We start from the raw sequence: 6,683 nt of genomic DNA, 5'->3' as shown, positions 1-6,683 counted from the left end.
CATGAAAAAAAAAAGATAAGGTAGTTAGAGAATAATTAAAAAGAAAAGACATTGCCCTCAAGGCTATAAACCAGAGTGATGAAAAGTCACTTAAGAGTGATAATGAAAAGGAGGATGATGAGGAGATAGCACTATTGACTAGAAGGTTTAATAAATTTATGAGAAACAAACAAGGAAGCAAAAGATTTTTTTAGGAAAGAGAAACCAAAAAGAAATCTAAGAGGAAACATTTAAAAGATGATCATGAAAATGATCATTGCATTTGCTATGAGCGCAAGAAATTTGGTCATATTAGTTATGAATGTCTAAATGTTGAGAAAATCCATCCAAAGTACTTCAAAAGAAAAGTCGTGGTTGTAAAATGGAGTGATAGTGATGAGTCTCAAAATGAAAAAGGAAAAGAATTATACAACCTCTAGCATATGGCAGTTGATGACCCCATGGATGAGGATCTTCTACCGTTTAATATGAAAATGGATAACTCACAATATCTTGATACTAAATATTTGAGTCACATAATAATCATCAAAGAAGAAACTGTTGGGGAAGAAGGAAAATACACCAATCCTATTTCTGAAAATGATCACCATGGTGAAAGTGAAGAACCAAGAGAAGTCACCACAATGGACATAGACTCTACTTTTAACAGCAGAATGTTCAAAGTTCAATGGCAAAGACTATCGTCAATGGAAAGACTAGATAAAACATTTTATCCAAGTGAGTGATTATGAAGTTGGGAGAATAATCAAAGATGGCTCATGTGAGTTGACCAGAGAATTAAATGAATGGGATGTAAGTCACTTAGACATGTTGGAACTTAATGCCAAAGCCATGCACTTCCTCTTTTTTGCACTTAGAAGCAAAGAATATAGCAAAGTCTCTTCATGCAATTATGCAAAAGAAGTATGGGAAAGACTAAAAGAAATATATGGAAGAAAGAGCTTGATGAAAATAATAGATGAATCAACAATGATGAGTCATGTAAGATTCAATCTTCTCAACAAAGTGACGAATGAAGTTTTTCATTTCATAATCTGGAAGAGAAGGTAGAATATCTATCCCATGGTATTTCTAAATATACTTTTTAAGAATTTGATGAGGTCTTTGATGAATTAGTTCATAGGTATGAGAGAATAAAGTTTGAAAATGAAGAAAAACATTTCAAATCTTAACGTTGAAAATAATTATTTTTTTAAAAAAAACACAAAACTTGAGTTAGAAAGAGAAAATCAAAAATCAAAAATGGATTTTAGAATATGTGAGATGAATCTAAAAAATGAAGGAAATGAAAATGAAAAGCTAAAAAAATGCTTTTGAAGGTTATCAAAAGAAATTTGATTGAGTGAGTTTCAAGAATGAAGCTAATAAATTCTTATTCTAAGTGTTTAGAAAACTTTATTTTTGTTTATTAACAAAATGGTCCAAAGAAATTTTGGATACCAAAAAGCAAATGAGAATCAGTGTTGTAGGAAAATCAATATAATAAAAAGGAGAATCAAAATGTCCAGAATCAATATCCTTATTTTGAAGAATCGATTCTTTTGCCACAAGGTACTTTTCAAAGGACTTGAAACTCATCATTTCGCTTGAAACAAATATGAGAAACAAGGTGGGAATAATGATTAAATATTGATAATATTGTTTTGATTGTCTTGAATGCTTTATCATGGCATGAAACACATGCATTCATCATGGGAAGTCATCCAATTTTCTCTAACCCCTAGGCATCAAGGCAAAGAATCTAGGTTTGAACTTAGCATTTTAATGACTTTCATTGAAAAGGTTAGAGATTGAGTTCATAGTAGTTAAATGAAATGAATGTACATGTCAAAGTGATAGGATCCATTTAAAGAATGTTAAAATTTCGAAGAAGGAAGATAAAGGGACAAATAGCTTTTCTTATAATATTAGAAGAAATGTTATTGGTTTATTCATCTACCATAACTCTAGTGTAAGTCTGTTGTGAAAGTTTTCTTATTCTATTCACCCTAACCTGTTCATTGAAATAATCATCAATCATGGCAACAAGGTATGGAAATTATACTAGAGACCAAAAAAGAGAATCATCATTAGAGCCCAATCACAAGTTTAGGAAGAATTTCAATGATCATGAATAGAGACAAAGGTTTTTGCACTATCAAGTGATTTCTAGTTATTCAATAGATTTGGATTACCAAAGCACACTAAAAGTCCAATACTTAGAGAATTGATAATTCTATTTTTATAGAATTATTTTAATCCAATTTTATTATTAAATATTAGCTAAGTCCTTAATTTTCTATTTTAAGTTAGTTATTTTTAGTTGTTTTTATAATTATTTTATTTTTAAGTGAGTTATTTTAATTTAATGTTTATTTATTAGTTTTTATGTTTTTGTAGGAATTAAGGGAATTGGGCTTAATTTTAGAAAGTAAACTGTAGAAAGACCTAGAATTTTACTTGCATATGCTTTAGTGTCTTGATCATAACTTGTGTTACAAAACCCCAAATATGTGATTCTCAGACCATAGGAAAGTTAAAAGACAAAGCTACAACATTTATGAAGATCACATATTTTAGTTTTGCTTCAAAGATAAAGCAAACCACATCAGAAGATGACAAGGCGTATTGCCAGGGGAATGGCAATCTTAGTGCTGGCAATTGTTGTTTAGGCCTCTTATTGCACTTTTAAGCCCAATTGAATTAGTAGGTTAACTAAAGGAATTATATGTTAGTTTGTTAGTATAAATAGGATATTTTTAAGAGACATTAGGGACAACTTTTGAAGATTCAAGAAGCTAGAAGTTCAAGCTAAAACTTGGAGAGTAAGCCAATAAATGTTTGTTTTGTTTTCTTCCTTAGCTTATATTTTTCTTGTTACTCTCAATAGTTGAATTTTATATAATATTATTTATGTTTGGAATTATGAGTAACTAATTTTCTTTTTGTAGGATTGTAATTGAACTCACATCTAATCTAAATGTTTAATCTCTTTCTTGCTTATTTTCAATGGAATTGAATTGTTTATTCTAATTTGTTCTTAATACTTTTAACTGGTTGGTCACCAGTTAAATTGATCTAGGAACCTAAATAAATTGGGAAAAGGGAGTTTAGTGTAGACTAAAATTGGGATAGCATATGATCATGTTAATTAATTTGTGTGTAGGATAGAGATGTACTTATATGTCATATGTAACCAGAATTAGAGTCAAACTTAATGAATCTATTTTAATTTCAATTCACATAAGGATACAGTGTTTTGGTTAAAATAGATATTTTTATAAGATGAGTCGAGAGACCTTTATAAATAATTGAGGACTTTATGTTAGCAATTCAACTAATTGAAATAAGTTAAGGAAGAGAGATAAGATTTAAGTGAAGTGTGAGAGATATTGTAATACTAAGCTTGTTTGATTTGCTCTTTACCCGATTATCTTTTTGCTTTAATTTTTAGTTAAATTAGTTTTAGTTGAGTACCTTTTAGTTTAATCAGAATCCATATTTTAATTATTTGAATAAATCTAAATTGTTCTAATTTTAGTATTTAGTAAAATTTTAGATTAATTTTCTGTGGGATAGATACTATGCTTGCTTCTATACTATCTATTCGATATGTATATTTACATAGGTAAAAATTTAACTGACAAGTTTTTGGCGTCGTTATTGGGAAAATGTTTCCAGAATTTTTACTAATATTAATACCAAGCAATTTAGTCTTACTTCAAGTTTTATTTTGTTATTTTAATATTCGTTTTTGTTTGCTTGTAGATATCTTTGGTCATTGTATATAAAGAAGAAACAACTTGAATCTTATTCTTTTTGATCTTAAAATAGAAAGAACTTTCAAAAGTTGTCAAAGGGAGAATTTGCAAGTTGCAACTTTAAATCAAACAATGGCTGAGGATAACAACAACAATGTCAATAATGCCATTAATCTGGTTCTTGAAACAAATAGAGGATTGGTGGATTATGCTATTCCTCTTTTGCAAGGTTTACACCAAAGCATTAGAAGACTTTCCATCAATGCAAATAATTTTGAAATTAAACCAGCGTACATTTAGATAATTTAGTCTTTAGTCTAGTTTGGTGGGTTACCTAATGATGATCTTAATTCTCATTCGGTGAATTTTTTGGATATTTATGATACCTTCAAATACAATGAGTAACTGATGATGCTATTAGATTGAGACTGTTTTTGTTCTCTTTAAGGGATAAAGCAAAAAGTTGGCTTAATTCATTGCCCAATGGGTCTATTACTACATGGGAGGACTTGGCTCAAAAGTTTGCAACAAAATTCTTTCTACCTACCAAAGTTGCAAAAATATGAGGATTGATATCACTTCATTCACACAATTTAAAGGTGAATCCTTGCATGAAGCTTGAGAGAGATTTAAAGAACTATTGAGAATATGTCTACATCATGAGATTCTTGATTGGTTGGAAGTTCAGATGTTTTATAATGGGCTACTTGGTTCAATAAAGACCACAATTGATGCTACTACTGGTGGGGCATTAATGAGTAAGAATGGTGTAGATGCTTATAATCTGTTGGAAAGAGATGGCCTCAAATAATTATCAATGGCGTTTAGAAAGTTTTAGTTTGAGAAAAGCTATTGGAGCTTATGAAATTGATGCACTTAGTACCTTAGCTACTCAAGTAGTTGCACAAGTGGCTACACTATCCAAGAAGTTTGACACACTGGGAGTTCATGCGGTTCACAATTCATTTGTACTCTGTGAGATGTGTGGAGATGGCCATTCTAGTGATCAATGTCCATACAATTCTGAATCAATCCAGTTTGTGGGGAACTTCAATAGGTAGCAAAATAATCCATACTCCAATACTTATAATCCTGGTTGGAGAAACTACCCCAACTTTTCACGAAACAACAATGCAACCCATCATGCCTCTTAGTTTTCAATAAAAAGCTAAACCACCAATTCCTAAAAGGAAGTCCTAAGTGGAAGAACTTCTCTTGCAATATATATCAAAGACTGATGCTATAATTCAAAGTCAAGGAGCCTTCTTGAAAAATCTTAAGACTCAAATAGGTAGCTTACAAATTCCATCAATAGTAAACCTCAAGGTTTTTTATCCAGTGATACATAAATCAATCCTAAAGGTAACGAACAATGCCAAGAAATCACTTTAAGGAGTGGAAAAGAAATTGAGAGGGTGAATGAAAAAACAATTGAATATGAGAATGAATATGTTGATAAGGAGGAAGGAATGTGTGAGAAAGAAATTAAAGTTGAACAAAAAATAGATGAAAAGGTTGAAAATCAAGGGACTTCTCAAGTCATCCATCCTCCACCACTTTTTCCCCAAAGGCTCCAAAAGCAAAAGCTTGAAAAGCAATTTTAGAAGTTCATCAATGTCTTTAAGAAATTACACATAAATATTCCTTCTGTTGAAGCTTTGGAGCACATGCCAAGCTATTTTAAGTTCTTGAAAGACATCCTCTCCAAAAAGAAAAACCTAGGTGAGTTTGAAATTGTCTCTCTTATGAAGGAATGTAGTGCAATTCTCCAAAATAAACTACCACCAAAACTCAAAGATCTAAGTATTTTCACAATCCCTTGCATTATTGGTAATTTATTTTTTGCAAAAGTTTTGAGTGATTTAGGTGGAAGTATCACTTTAATACCTTGGTCAATTTTTGAGAAATTTAGTTTGGAGAAATGCAAACCCGCTTTTGTTACTTTGCAACTGGCTGATCTCTCTTATGTGTACCCAAGGGGAATTATTGAAAATATTCTTGTCAAGCTAGATAAATTGATTTTTCCAGTTGATTTTATAATTCTTGTCATGGAAGAAGATAGGCAAATTCGCATCTTGGCAATTACTTGAGCTTTGATTGATGTGGAAAAAGTGAGCTTACTTTGAGAGTTCAAGACCAAAAAGTACCATTTAATATTTTCAAAAGGTTAAAATTACCCGTGACATCTGAAGATTGCTTTTCTGTGAATGTGGTAAATGATTTTACAAAAGATATCTTTTTAAAAGAATATCCTAATGATCCTCTTGAAGCATGTTTAGTTGCAAAATCTGATAGGGATGATGATGAATTTATTGAATACTCAAATTTTTTAAACGTTTATTCTAGACTTATAACTAATCATCAATTTTAGTCTTCAGATGTTTCAACTTATTTGATGCCTACTTCTAAGCCTTACATTGAAGAACCACCTAGTTTGGAACTCAAACCTTTGCCCATACACTTGAGATATGTTTTTCTTAGAAAATACTCTACTCTTTCAGTTATTATTTCTGCTTCTTTTACTGACATGCAAAAGAAGAAGTTATTGAAGACACTTAGAGAATTCAAGAAAGCAATAGGGTGGACCATGGCTGATATTGAGGAAATTAGCCTCTCTTTGCATGGACAAAATTCTCCTCAAGGAAAATCACAAAGCTACAATTGAACAGCAAAAAATATTGAATCCCATCATGAAAGAAGTGGTCTAGAAAAAAATCATCAAGTGGCTGGATGCTGGAATAATTTATCCTATTTTTGATAGCTCATAGGTAAGTCCGGTCCAATGTGTTCCTAAGACAGGAGGGATGATTATGGTCCCCAATAAGAATAATGAGCTCATTCCAACAAAAACTGTGCTTAGATGGAAAGTTTGCATGGACTACCAAAAGCTCAACAAAGCTAGAAAGAAAGATCATTTCCCCCTTCCATTTATTGATCAAATAT

General features: G+C 31.0%; 1 non-coding gene across 1 annotated transcript; it reads right to left on the bottom strand.

The window, feature by feature from the left end:
- Positions 1 to 4,299: 4,299 nt before the first annotated feature.
- On the bottom strand, positions 4,300 to 4,406 carry LOC149526774 (small nucleolar RNA R71). Its single transcript, XR_016351657.1, has one exon. It is a non-coding gene; the product is annotated as a small nucleolar RNA R71 (small nucleolar RNA).
- Positions 4,407 to 6,683: the final 2,277 nt, after the last annotated feature.

The sequence above is a fragment of the Theobroma umbraticum genome, unplaced genomic scaffold (genome assembly GCF_002168275.2).
Source record: "Theobroma umbraticum cultivar Fairchild unplaced genomic scaffold, ASM216827v3 scaffold_146.0, whole genome shotgun sequence".
NCBI classification, from domain to species: domain Eukaryota; kingdom Viridiplantae; phylum Streptophyta; class Magnoliopsida; order Malvales; family Malvaceae; genus Theobroma; species Theobroma umbraticum.
Note: the sequence above shows the minus strand (reverse complement) of the source record. Positions and strands in the feature narration are given on the sequence as shown.